General features: G+C 41.7%; 1 non-coding gene across 1 annotated transcript; it reads right to left on the reverse strand.

Annotated features, from left to right (window-relative positions):
* Positions 1–11,752: 11,752 nt before the first annotated feature.
* Positions 11,753–11,857, reverse strand: LOC113606288 (U6 spliceosomal RNA). The gene has a single exon (XR_003427478.1). It is a non-coding gene; the product is annotated as a U6 spliceosomal RNA (small nuclear RNA).
* Between the last annotated feature and the right edge of the window lie 2,702 nt (positions 11,858–14,559).

Raw genomic sequence — 14,559 nt, forward strand, 5'->3', positions numbered from 1 at the left:
CTCTTCATGACTCTGTCTCCAGAGGGGATTCTCAGAGAGACCTCCCTGCCTTCCCCCATCACTTCCTAGGCCCTTGTCTGTCTTCATTTTCATCATGTCACCTGTCACTTGTGACTATACATCATTTATGCTTTTACTGGTTGTCCATCCACCTGGGAATGAGCAGAGGGAAGTGCTGTATCCCTGGGCCCCACACAGCAGCCCTGGGCACTTGGAAGGTGGTCAAGAAATATTTGTTAGAAGACACCTAGGACTCTCATTTACCACTGTTTCCCCAGCACACGGAACAGTTCTCCATATATAGTAGGTGGTCAGTACATGTTTAGCGTACAGGGACAAGCTGAAAAAACACTGGCCATGTCAATGCCCAGAAACGCCTGACCAAGGACTTGCTTGTGGCCAACTGGGTTCCAATGGATGAATCTGGAATTTCCAGAGGTGAACCCAGGACTCAGCTTCCTCTTTCTAACCCTCCCCAAACCAACAGAATACTTCTGAGACCTCCTGATTTTATTTCTAAACAAAGATAAGCTATCTAAGGCTTTAAAACCCCACACTGTTTGCTTCTTTATGAATGTGGAATCACTGACTCAATTTATTGCATCCTTTGAGTCATCCATGTCTCATTTCATAAAACATATTCTTTCTAAGTTAGGATTTTACATCAGGATTGAAACAGAATATTGAACTCAGTTTAACAGAGTCTCAGCACTAATTTCTGGAAACAAATTCCACTTCCAAACGATCCTATTCCCTTAAGAGAAGTGAACACTGCATATAAAGAACTATTTTTTTTTTCCTAAAGATAATCCTTCTCTACCTTGGAGAGAATGCCCGGATTTAAGTTACATAAACAAAAGAGGTCCATTCATCATGACCCTCTCTCAAGTGCCAGGGCTCTGTGGCATCCTGGGCATCGGGCATGAAGTCACCAGCTCTGCGGACTGGTAAATTGTCCTTCCGCAACGCCCTTGTGAATTCCATAGCAAATAAAATCATATTTCACCCAGAATTTTGGAACAACGGGGGCCAGTCACACAAGGGGTTCTTGACTTAAGTTAGGCACACTATTGTTAGTTACTTTTGCCAAGTATACCTTACCTTTAAAAAGTGCTGCAGGAGATGACGAAGTTGTGGGCCATACATTTATAAAAAGACAATACTCAGCACTCACACGTAATTGTGTGTCGTTTAGCTGGCAGGATAGGGAACGCACGTTGGGACCCTACTGCTCAATCGCTAGCTTAAGCTGTGTGCAAGCTTCTGCGCTGGTTCGCCAGGAATAATAGACTACTGATAATTATTATTACAAATTAAATGTATATTATACAAATTATGTAATTAAATATTATATCAATATAATCATAAAAATTAAAACGGCCAACACTTCTTGAGTGTTTTTTCTCTGCCAAATGCCATTCTAAGCCCTTTTTTACAGGTGTTGCCTTGTTGAATCCTCACATCCATGGTACCGGGCAGTACTATGATCTCTCATTTTAGACGAAGAGATTGGGGCACAGAGAAGTTAGGTGATTTGGTCAAGATCACAGAGCTGGTAAGTGGCAGTGTCCCATCCGAGCTCTGGCCCCAGATGCCACGATGAAAAGGAAAGCAAGTGAGGGAGCTGGAAGTGATGGGGAAGGTGAGTAGGGTGGCCTCTCTGAGAATCCCCTACTGGAATGGAGTCATGAAGAGGTTTGGGGGACGCCTCCAGGCAGAAGGCTGACTGGGCTCCTTCAAGGGATGGCTGATGTGGCTGCCCAGAGATGGGCAGATGAGTCTAGGGGACAGGAAGGCTCAGGAAAGCCTCATGGGGTCTGCAAGGAGTTACAATTCTATTTTGAATGTAATGGGAAGCCATTAGAGAAGGGTGCTAACACGATCTTTAGATCTTTGCTAGATTTAAATTCAGAGGTGGAGAACCTACAGCATACTTTGAGGACCATATCTTACACAAGTTTAATCTCCTTCCGGGTAATGCTGGTGCTAATCTCCTTCCGGGTAACGCTGGTGCTTGTTGGGAATATGTGATGATACATTGAGGAAAGTTGTCTTCCCAAATGCCCAGCATTCTAATCCTGCCAGGGTTTGTGCTCTTGAACATAGGCGCTCCTCTGGAGTCTCACATTCCACTTCTCACTCACCTTATTCCATTTCTCACCTTCCACGCAGAAACTGTCCATTCTCCACTGAAAAAGCAAAGCTGGGCTGCAGCTCTGATACGTGGGGGCCGGAGCCATAGGTTCAGTCTCAGGGGAGTCAGTCTCTGTCAGCCACACGCTTAGACGTCTAGTTCCGAAGACTCGGCTGTGACCGACTCTCCAGGTACTGCTGTAGACTGGAATCCTCATTCTCCGCACACATGTCGTCTTCGTCCTTAGGGTCTCCTCACTCTCTGCCCTTTGCTCTGTTCTAATTTGAAGGAATTCTACAAGACTCTCCTGGGTCAGGCGTGCACACCCAGGACATGAGAGCCCCTGAATATCAGAGCATGTGTGCGCATGCCCAGGGCATCAGAACACGTGTGCGCATGCTCAGGACATCGGAACACGTGTGCCCACGCAGGACGTCAGAACAAACTCAGCTAGTGCGTTCTTCAGACTTCAGAGACGTGTGTTGTTGGAGAGCTTTCAAGGATTGTTGGTTTCACTTTTCTCCAGCCCAGTAATGAGGGGAAAGAGAAGAGTGAGCAAGGGGGAGGGGCTGAGTGCCTTTGAGATAATGAAGAGTGAGCTGTCACTGCACACCATCAGGGATGGCTCATGGGAGGAGGCTTGTCATGGAATATGAGCCTACCAGGCTGTGGACACCTCAACTGTGAGGTCTCTATCAAGAGGACATGGCAGAGTCAGCCTAGCTCAGACAGCATCTCTCTGTGAATGTCAAAATTGGCTTGAAGGCTAGTATTAGTTCCTCTAGACCGCTCTCTCATTATTTCTTTATTCTGGTTAGATCTGTCCATTCTGACTCAGCAGAAAAAACACAGGAGATGGAGACAGAGCATCCTGAGTATTCTCTGTTTTGAGTTGGTGACTCAGGCCCTGCCAGGCTACACAGCACACACCCAGGGCTGGAGATGACACCTATAAAAGGGGCTTCTTGGGCTTCCCTGGTGGCGCAGTGGTTGAGGGTTCGCCTGCAGATGCAGGGGACGTGGGTTCGTGCCCCAGTCCGGGAAGATCCTACATGCCGCGGAGTGGCTGGGCCCGTGAGCCGTGGCCGCTGGGCCTGCGCGTCCGGAGGCTGTGCTCCGCAACGGGAGAGGCCACAACAGTGAGAGGCCCACGTACCGCAAAAAAAAAAAAAAAAAAGGGGCTTCTCTCCCAAACACTGCTGCTCTACACATGTGCACACGTGCACACACACACACATACACACAGTGCTGGAGAGCCTCCAGCACAGCCTACTACCTCATGCACCCAGGAAGTCCTGGATTTAATGGCTGGGCTTATCTTGTGCAACATTCCCAAGGCTCCATTTTTCATTAAGCAATTTTTAAAGAGTTTTATGACCCCGTGAACAATAATTTTTTTTAGTGAAAGCAGACTAAATTGTAAGTGGCAGTAATTACACCAAACTAATTGTAGGCAAAATTAGTAACAGGTCAGATCTGTTTGCAAAAGAAAATATACGCTTGGATCACACCTTAAATGATCTCTAGTAAATTAATTCATCATGGAAAAAAAATCGTCCTAAATTAAAACTGGTGTCTCCAAGAACATTTGCAGGGAATAAGGTTTCCTCTTTGGTTTTGATTTTGGTTAGATATCCAGTGTGTGTGTGTGTGTGTGTGTGTGTGTGTGTGTGTGTCTTCATGTGTCTGTATGTGTCTTTGTGTGTTTGTGCACATGTGCACTGATATTGAAGGGCAGGGTTGTAGGTTTTCACAGAGCCAACCCAGACAACTAAATGCCTCCTTAGTGGCGCACAGAGTGTGACCTAAACGTCAGGAGACTTAGTGCATCCTAGTGCCCTAAGAGGTCATGGTGGGACCTTATTTTACTCAATCCTTCTCTCCTAGATGGGATCAGCTCACTTTAAAAATGTCTCCCAGAGAAAGCATGATTGGATATCATGTGGCATTTTCCTCTGAAGGGCCATCTTAGCATGGAGGACGAGCATTTGATAAAACCAGTACAGAGGCCACGCAGAGTTGACCGATGTTCCCACAGAGGTCAGACTCACGATGACCCAGATCCCACGTGCACTGAAGTTCACTAAAGCAGAATTACTTCTTTCATGGAATTTGAGTCCCAAGGTCACTACCCATAGCTAATATCCTACATAGTCGAATTACCCTTGAGGTCCATTATGAAGAACCAAGTTGGAAAGTGACATTTCATCTCTCAAGTAGTTATCAGTTTGGGAGCACTGATTCCTGCCTCTGCAGTACCTGGTTTATGTTTATGGGCCGTATTGCATAAATCACATCTCTTTAAACCCTAATATCCACTTAGCATGGAGCAAGGGTGTGCCCAGAGGCATATTCACCTGAGACCTACGTAAGGCAAGATCAGACGCACACCCAAGCCCGAGCTCTGTTTGGTGGTGAGGTCACACAGTTCAAACTCTTCAGATGCCTTCCTTCTCATTTGCTGAGCACTTGAAATTGCATGACTTAAATATGAATAGCATGGATTCCCCTGCTCGGACCACCTGAGAGGAAGTGCCTCCAGCCCGAATTTGCATGGAGAGGCACCAGCGAATTTCATAAGAGGTCGAATGGCTGGGGAGGTGCTTTGAGAAAAGCATGGATTACTGCAGGTCCAGCCTGGGGAGGGTCCAGAGTAGCTGCCTCACTCTAATGTAGGGATGCTTTACAAAATACACCAGGAAGCATTAAGATATGTGAATTTCCAGGAGGATGAAAATTAGGCACCTCTCATGTACGCACGCCCAGTAGACGTTGGTGTCTGACTCAGTCATTGCTTGGTGGATTGAAATAACCGTAGCTTCTGCACATGCATCCAGTGATGTGAGGTATCCGTGTGGTGAGGAGGTCCAGCAGAGGCCACTCTAGGCCATGTCCTCCCTTTACCATTTGGGTCCTGGGTAAGGGTCATCCAGCCGGTCGCAAAACATGTTCAATGACAAGACGTGCACAGATCCTCAGCCCATCGCATCTTGGGTGGCTCTGAGTCCTAGAAATTTCATCACCAGGCCCGGAATCCAGAGGTCCTCAGGGGTAAGAAACGTTTGCTGGTACTGGGTTTGGCTCTCCTCTAGAGGAGTATCAGCTGGGTACTCAGTAACCATTTATGCCCCTGCAATGAAAGGATGTCCTCACTCTTCCCAGCCCTCCTGGCTGCCGACACGCCTCAGCATGTACACCCTATCAAGACAGTATGTGTCCCTCCTAACAGTCTCACACACCAAGGTCTGGGGCTGGGGGTCTTTCCACTGAGAGCCTAGGGGTAAAGTTAAAATGACCATGTGGCAATGGGGGTCAGAGATGCCAGTGTGTGCCAGGAATTCAATAGGACTGAGAACTGGGGAGTCTATCCCAGGACAGGGAGGTCCTTGTGGACTTTTTCCCATGACAGATCCTGAGTTACCTCCTTTGGCTTATAGGTTCACAAGATCCTTCATGGCCTGGCCCTGCCTACTTTGTAGAGCTGCATTGCCCACCACGCTCTAGCCATCTGAGACCACCTGTGTACCTTTGACTTAAACATGTATTCCTTTTGGAAGTCCCTCCCTGCTGCTTCTCCACCCACCTAAATAATTCCCCCTAATCCTTCAAAAAAAGTCAGGCAGCACAGCCTAAGGGACTAGGGAGTTCTCACCTCTCATGGGGATGGGTGTTCCTGCTCTGACCCTAGAATGCACAGCTTTCAGCCCAGCGAGCACTTTTCATGCTGTATCATAATCATCAATTATCTACTCCATGGCTGCCCCACCTTCATCAGACCTTGAGCCCCACTCCAGTAGGTGTGTCCATGAGCCCATGGTCTCGCCTCATGCCTGGCAGGCTGGGCAGTTGATAAATGTTTGTGAAATGAATGAATGCGTCATGCTACCTCCAAGTCACTCTTCAGTGGCCACGTCAAGCTCTCCTTGGTCAGTTTTCAAAAATAAGCAGCATTTACAGGAAGGCACCAGCTAACTCACTTCTAGAAAATTCCACAAAAGGCATGGTTTTAACCAGCATTCTGGACCCAAAAGGCAGTGCGATACCCAAGATTCAACATCAATGAGGAAGAGGAGGAGGGGAAAAGGAGGAAGGATAGGAGGATGAGGGTAGGAACAGCCAGATAGATTCACATAGAAACTGACCTTTGCACTTGTTTCATCCAACTACCTGAGCTTCCCAGGCAGTGAAAGGCAGGGATGCATGCAGACCCCTGGCCCCAAGGGAGAAACACTCTAGCAAGTCCTCATGGGCTCTGGCTGAGAAAGGTTCCCAGGAAGAAAACCCAGTCAGAAGTTCAAGTTTTGCAAGAAACAATGTGGCTGCAACAACTCAGATCCATCCTGAAGTCTTTCAGCAGTGCCTTCAGCCAAGTAGCTACAAGAAGGGCCTTCAGAGATACAAAGTCTAAGAAAAATAGTCCTGGCATCTAATTACAACAGTGCAGTTTGCTGCTTTTATCTGTAATTGGACTGTATAGTCTTTCATTCTAATTTACTTTACATCTAAACTGTGATAGTCAAGACAAGCAGAACAGAATGGTCTCTAACTGGCTATCCTACTGACACCCGTTAATGCCTAATTATAACAACTAAATTAAAGATGCGACTGTAAAGAGGTGGAATATCAGTTTGAAGCATTTAATTCTGTGCAAAGAAGTAGAGATTTTAAATCCTAAGTAAGAAAATCAATATTATGCCTCATTATATTGGTATTGCTAAACAGATTAATGAAATTGAGTATTTTGTTGTGTTGCTTTTCTTTTTTCCAATGTTATCCTGATGCAATGATGGTTTGTAATGAAGGAGTACTGCAGGGGAGGAAGTCTAAATGGAGAACCAATTTATATACCAAAATTGGGAGATAGCTAATCTCATTTATACAGCAAAGATTTTCTTTTGATATGGTTAGATTTTTAGATAGGCATCATGGGTCTGGACTTTTGCAGTCTCGTGGAACTAAAATAAGTTCAACCCAAAGCTAAGGGAAGGTGCTTTCTCTCCTCTTCTCATGAGCAGATATGTAACAGGGACCATCTTGACAATGCCAGCATTCACAGACACTGTGGTTTGGGACAAGCCTTCTTGTAGCTCCCTGTGCCAGTGGCCGCCCAGGCTGAAAATGGCCACCCATGAAAATGCAGAATGTGAGGAACAGAGGGAAGCTGGGCAGATGAATGGACAATTTACCAGATCCCCAAGTGCCATCCAGTTGGTTGGAAGCTGGAGGAGAATGCTGAGATGAAGCCACGCTTCAGGTTTGACAACAAAGCTTGAAAGTAGAAGGACCAAGGTTTGCAAAGGGAAGGTGTGCAGTTCCTGGGCTGGGTGGGGCACTGCACACAGGTCCCTGGCTAGGCAGCAGCAGCATGTCCATCCAACCTGCCCCGTAGACTTTTATTTGTTTGCTTACTCTTTCTTCCTTTCTTCCTTCCTTCCTTTTTTCTTTCCTTCCCTCCTTCCTTCCTTCTTTCCGTTTCTTTCTTTGTTTCTTTCTTTTTTCTTTTTCTTTCTTTCTCCCTTCCTTACTTTTTTCCTTCCTTCCTTCTTTTTCTTTCTTTCTTTTTTCTTCTTCTTTCCTCCCTTCTTTCTTCTTCCCCTTTCTGTTTCTTTCTTCCTTCCTTCCTTTCTTTCTTTCTTTCTTTCTTTCTTTCTTTCTTTCTTTCTTTCTTTCTTTCTTTCTTTCTTTCTTTCTTTCTTTCTTTCTTTCTTTTTTTCTTTCTTTCTTCTTTCTTATTACAATGCCCATCCTAATTTCTAAGTTTTTTAACACAAAGTCAATATAGGACTCAGAAACCTAAAAATTGGCAAATGCTGACAGTGTGAGTCACCATGTGAGTCATCCGTCTTAGTGCCCATGCCACAGAGATGCACAAAGGCAGATCTTTGAAGAATCCAACAATCCTGAAAGAGAGAGACTACCACTTTGAGGAATCTCCAGAAATCGTGTGGATTTGGATTTCCTGACCAGTGAGTTACTGTGAGTGAACAACTTGAGGGTTATGGTTTCCAGACCTCTTTGGGGGCCAGGGACAGTATAACAATGAAGCAGGCCAAGGTCCTGTGCCTTGGAGCTTGCATTTACAGATGGCTGGGTCATGCAGGGCTGCCAGGCCCAGCAAGCAGAGGGAACCCGGAGCTGGGGCCCAGCCTGGAAGGAAAACCCAGCTTCAGTGAATATACCCAGAACTTCTAGACTGGAAAATCAAAAAAGAAGACATGTTCATTTCCACTTACATGTAAATGTAATTTTTCAAAAAGAAAATTTCATTTTGAATTTTGCATGTATCATCATCTTTTCAGATTCTGGAGGCCTTCACCCATCTCGTAAGCTCATGCATGACATGAAGGCAAGGATGATGGTGCCCTAATGGCAGTGATCATCACAGGCCCAGGAGAGGTCACCAGCTCCCTCAGAAAGGCGCAGCATAGCTCCTGAGCCTGCAGGACCAGACATGTCTCTAATTGTCCCAGTGCTACAGGCACTCGGAAAGCAAGCTCTGTAACCTCCAACCAGGTCCGCCTCTCAGCTGCACAAAGACAAATAAACGCTGCTGGCAGCCTCTGGTCCCACTGCAACAGATGTGTTGCCTCTGCACCATCTTGTCTGTTCTTAAGGGTTTTTTTTTTTTTTTTTTTTTACTTCATACTGTCCCTTCTGTCTTGTTTACAAGGCTGCAGGAACACCTGTGGAAGAACGGGTCCCTGCAGAAATCCTTGACTTCCATCTAGATGGTTTGAGACTAAGCCAGCCAGCTCAGCAAGCCCACCTGCAAATGATTCTGGGTTCTTCTGCACACATTTACTCTCGATCTAGAGAAACTTGAAGAATCACCCACAGAATAATCCCAGGCCCATAGCATCACCACACCTTATGTGCCCGTGATCATTACCAATGTGCAGACCTTCATCCACACATGTGCTGAGGACCTGCTGTGTGCCACTTGGCCTTGAGGTCTGTGGGCTGACTCTTGGTTCAACCCAACTCCGCATCGCACAGGCTGCTTCCATTATCTGGCCTGTGTCCACGTAGCCATGGCTTTGAGAGCAGAGGCCCTGACAGCCAGTGAAGGCTGTAAGGCCTCCGACCACTCCCATATTGTTTCTTCTGGTTTCAGATGAAATGGCTCATTACCTGGTGGGGAAAACTGACATGGAAGCCACCAGAATGAATGCTATCCCTTACGACAGAGAGAAGAGGCATGCTTCTAAGCAGACCTCAGTCTAGGGGGGGGTTCCCTGCTCTCAGCCTGACTCTGGGCACCTTAGAAGCCCATAGCCCCATACATACCTTTAAAGACCATTTGCCTAGTACTTTATTTCATTAGCAAGGATGATGGAAGAGCAGTGACATGACTTGTGACTTTGTGTGAGAACTGCCTCTTTTTCTTAACCCTATGTTTTTAGGCCATGGCTCTTGCTGTATAACAAGCCACAGCACCAAAACTTAGTGGCTTAAAAACAACCATGTTTCATGTAGCTTTTGCTTCTATGGGTTGGCTGGGTGGTTCTTCCAGTTCAGGCTGGCTCAGCTAACCACTGCTCGGCTCACTCATGCATCTGTGGTCAGCTGGTGAGTCAGCTAGTAGCTGGAAGTTCTAAGGTGTCCTTGGTCAGGCTTCTGGCAGCTGGCAGGCTGTTGGCCAGGGTGACAAGGGTGACTGGGCCACATGGCTCTCATCTTGCAGCAGCCCAGCCCTGGCTTCCTCCCATGGTGATCACAGCAAGAGAGTGAGGCCGAATGTATGTTTCACATCTCTGCCTGTAGTGTGTTTTCCACTGTCCTGTTGGCTAAACCCAAGTCCCATGGCCAAGACTAGAGTCATTATGAGAAGACACCACCTAAGAGCTTAGATGCCAGGAGAGGAGGAATTTGTGGTCAGTTTTGCATCCATCAGGGTTGTCTTGTTTTGTTTTGTTTTGTTTTCATTTTCTAGTCTCTTTAATTGAATGATTCAATCATTTATTTCTAACACTTAATGTTTATAAATGCTGTACAGGTTCAGCTTTGATTCCCTGTTTAGTACACGATATTTAGAAAGACCTTTTAAAATTGCAATTAGAGTGAATTTTTTTGTTTGCTCATTTATCTGGTGAGTATAGTTATGAATTAGTGTGTTTTCTTGGTGTAAAAGTTGTCAATATACTTAAAATTATAAAAATGCTCACTCTATTTTAAAATTGAAATTTTACTGAGATTATTATAGATTTGCATTCAGTTGAAAGGACTGATACAGAGAGATCCCATGTACCTCTTCCTAGTTTTCACCAGTGGTAACATCTTGCAAAACTATAGTATAATATTACAACCAAGACCATGACATTGATACAGTCCACATATCATTCAGATGCCCCCAATTTTACTTGTACTCATTTGTGTATTATTATATATTCAGTTCTATACAATTTAATCACATGTATATGTTCGCATATCTACCACCACAGTCAAGATACAGGACCTTCCATCATCACAAGAATTTCTTATACTGCCCTTTTAAAATCATACTCTCCTGCTTCCCATTCTCCATCTCTTGTCCCTAACTCCTGCATTTATAACATTTTGTCATTTGAAGAACAATATATAAAATATGTAGTATGTAACATATAGAGATTGGATTTTTTCTTCGCTCAGATGATTTTCTGAATATCCATCCAAATGACTGCATGTATCAATAGTTTTCTTATTTTCATTGCTGAGTAATATTTCTTGTATATATGTACCACAATTAAACCCTCCACCTGCTGAAGACATCTGAGCTGTTCTAGTTTGGGACTATTATGAATAAAGCCACTACAAGCATTCACATGCAGGTGCTTGTGTGCACATAGTTTTAATTTCTCTGGGATAAATACCCAAGAGGGTAATTTGGGGTTCCTAGGGCAATTTCATGTTTAGTTTTATAAGAAACTTGCTGAACTGTGTTCAAGAATGGCTATACCATCTTACATTCCCATCAACAAAATAATAGTGATCCAGTTTCTCTACATCCTTGCTAGCATTTGGTAATGTCACTATTTTTTATTGTCACCATTCTGATCTGTATACAGTGATATCTCATTATGGTTTTAATTTGCATTTCCCTGCTGGCTCTTAATGTTAAACATCATTTCATGTGCTTATCTGCCATCTGCATATCGTCTTCATTGAAATGTCTGTGTCTTTTGCATATTTTCTAATTTGAGTGTTTGTTTTGCTTAACTATTGAGTTTTACATGTTCTTTATATACTCGAGATACTACTCCTTTGTTGGCTATGTGGTTTGCAAATATTTCCACCCAGTTTGTTACTTCTCTTTCTTTCTTCTTCACCTGGACTTTCACAGAGGAAAAGTTTTTAAATTAGATGAGGTCCAATTTATCAAATTTTTCTTTTATAAATTGTGCTTTTGGTGTCAAATCTAAAGACTCTTTGCTTAGTCCTAGATGCCAAAGTATTTTTATTTTCTATTTTTCCTAAAGGTTTTATGTTTTAACTCCATAATCAATTTTGAGCTAATTTTTGTATAAGGTGTGAAGTTTAGTTTGAGTTTCATTTTCTTGCCTATAGATGGCCCCTCATTCTAGCACCATTTGTTGAAAAGGCTATCCTTCCTTCATTGAACTGCTTTTAATCATTTGTAAAAAGAATATGGAACACATCATGACTTTGTTTATCATCCTTAAGTAGTGGCCATATTAATCTTCTCTGTATCATTCCAAAATTTTATTATATGCACTATCAGAGTGCATACTGCTCATGTGTTTTGACTCATCATTTTCACTTATGGAAATTCATTTCTGAAAATGAAGTAATATGCCCAAGGCTATTTAGTACAGCATTATTTATAACAGCAAATAAAAGGAGGGAACATGTCCAAAAATGGTAGACAGGTAAAGTGTGTTAGTCATCCATTACTGTATAACAAATTGCCCCAAAACTTAGTAACTTAAAACAACAGCTTATATCACAATGTCTCTGATATCTGCCCATGGCTTACTTGGATCATCTAAATGAGAAAGACTGCTCTCAGATGGCAGCTGAGGCTGAGGTCTTTCTCTGAAGTTTCAACTGGGAAAGGATCCATGCCCAAGGTCACTCATGTAGTTGTTGGCAGGATTCAGTTCCTTGCAGGTTTTTGGACAAAGGGCCTCAGTTCCTCTTTGGTTTTTGGTCAGAGCCTACCCTCAGTTTATTGCCTTGTGGGCTTCTCCATATGGCAACTTGCTTCATTATAATGAACAAGCAGAACAAATGCAAGAGAGTGCTAGGAGTCTTTTGTCACCTAATCACAGAAGTGACTTCTCATTGATTTTGCTGTATTGTATTCATCAGAAGCAAATTGCTAGATCCAGCCCACACTCAAGGTGAAGGGATTACATAAGAATGGGAATACAAGTAGGCAAATATTTGGGGATCTACATCAGAAGCTACCTACCACAATAAGTAAATTACTACATGTTTTTACAATTCAATATTATGCACCCATTGAATTTACCCCAGTAATTACATGGGGTATGGTATTGCTGTCGTGGGTAATGAAAAGAGCCTCAGTGACTTGTGATTCAACATCAAGTATTCTAAAATATGTTGAACTGGAGCACCAGGGGAAGATGAGAAAAATATTAGACAGAAAAAAATATTTGATAATGGCTGAGAATTTTTCAAATTAACTAATAAAAAATAAACCTCAGATACAAAATCTCAATGATCTTCCAGTAGGATAAAATAAAAGCAAGTCACACCAATGAATATTATATGGTAATTTCTAGAAATCCATGATAAAAAGAGAAATCTTTAAAGAAACCACAGAGAAAAAGATTCTGAGAAATAAAGATAAGAATGACAGTTTACCTCTTATCAGAAATATTGAAAGTCAGAAGACAATGGAATAATATCTTTAAAAACTAGGGAAAAAATTGTCAACCTAAAATTGTATATCCAGTGAAAATACTAATCAAAATGGAAAATAAAATAAAAATATTTCAAGTTAAAAAAAACTAAGAAAATCATCACCAGTTGACCTGTTACACAAGAAGTGAAGGAATTTCTTCAGGCTAACAGGAACTGATACAAGATGGAAACCTAAGCCTACATGAATGAAGAGCCCTAGACATGGCAAATACATGGACTAAATATTAAATACATTTTCCTCATTTATTAATTTCCTAAACAACATTTGACTGTTGGAAGAAAGGAAATAACATTGTATTGTGGAGTTTCAATATATGTAGAAGTAAAATGTATGTCAACAACAGCAGGAAGAATGAGAGGGTAACTACTAAAACCAACAAAGAAGTTCAGACATGAATAAAGGATAAAGAATGAAATACTAAAATTTTTCAATTAGTCTTAGAGTAGAAAAAAAGGAACAATAAGAAAATAGAGAACCAATATGATGGTAAACTTAAACCCAACAATATTACTAATAATATTAAATGCTATTAATATTAGACTAAAAAATGAAGACCAAATTATATACTGTCTACAAGAAACAGTCTAAATATAAAGACACAGATAAGATATATGTAAAAGGATGATAAAATGATATATAAACAACAAGAATGAGAAAGGCGATGCAGCTATATTATAATCACACAAAGAAGATTTCAAGATAAAAATATTTCAAAAGAGAAACATTTCCTACTGACAAAGGGTTAATTGATCAAGAAGACATACTGAGTGAATGTGCATATAACAACAGATCTTCAAAATACATGAAGCAAAAATAGACAAACTAGTGGGAGAAACAGACAAATTTAGAATTATAACTGTAGACTTTAATTCTCTCTCCAGTAGTTGATAGAAGAAGTAGACTAAATAAATAAATAAGAAAAAGTGATATTTGAATATTACCAACCAATTTAACCTAACAGAGCTGCATAAAACACTGCATTCAAAATCAAAATGCATATTTATTTCACGTGAGTATAGAAAATTCACCAAAATAGACCATATGTTGAGAGATTAAAGAAGAATCAATAAATGTTATACCTTGAAATACAGAGTAATTTTATGACTATAATAGAATTATTAGAATTAAATTAAAAGTTAGAAAATATGAAATACATCTTTTTTAAAAATCCACAGTGTTTGGAAATTAAACAAAATCTTCTAAATATGTCATGGATCAAAGAAAAAATCACAATGTAAATTGTAAAATATTTTAAAAGGAATAATAATGAAAACACAATGTTTTAAAATTTATAGTATACAACTAAAGCACCATTTGAGGTAATGTTATAGAATTAATTGCTTATATTAGAAAAATGAAATGGTTTAAAATCAATAGACCTAATTTCCAACTGAAAAGTCTAGAAAAAGAATAAATTAAATCAAAAGTATACAGAAGAACTAAAGATATCAAAGGAAATCAGTAAAGTAGATCATTTCTTTGAAATGATAAATAAAACTGCTAAACTCCTAGAAAGACTGATCAAGGGAAAAACAGA

Source organism: Aethalodelphis obliquidens, unplaced genomic scaffold, assembly GCF_003676395.1.
Source record: "Aethalodelphis obliquidens isolate GAN/ISIS:26980383/991018 unplaced genomic scaffold, ASM367639v1 scaffold43, whole genome shotgun sequence".
Classification (NCBI taxonomy): Eukaryota; Metazoa; Chordata; class Mammalia; order Artiodactyla; family Delphinidae; genus Aethalodelphis; species Aethalodelphis obliquidens.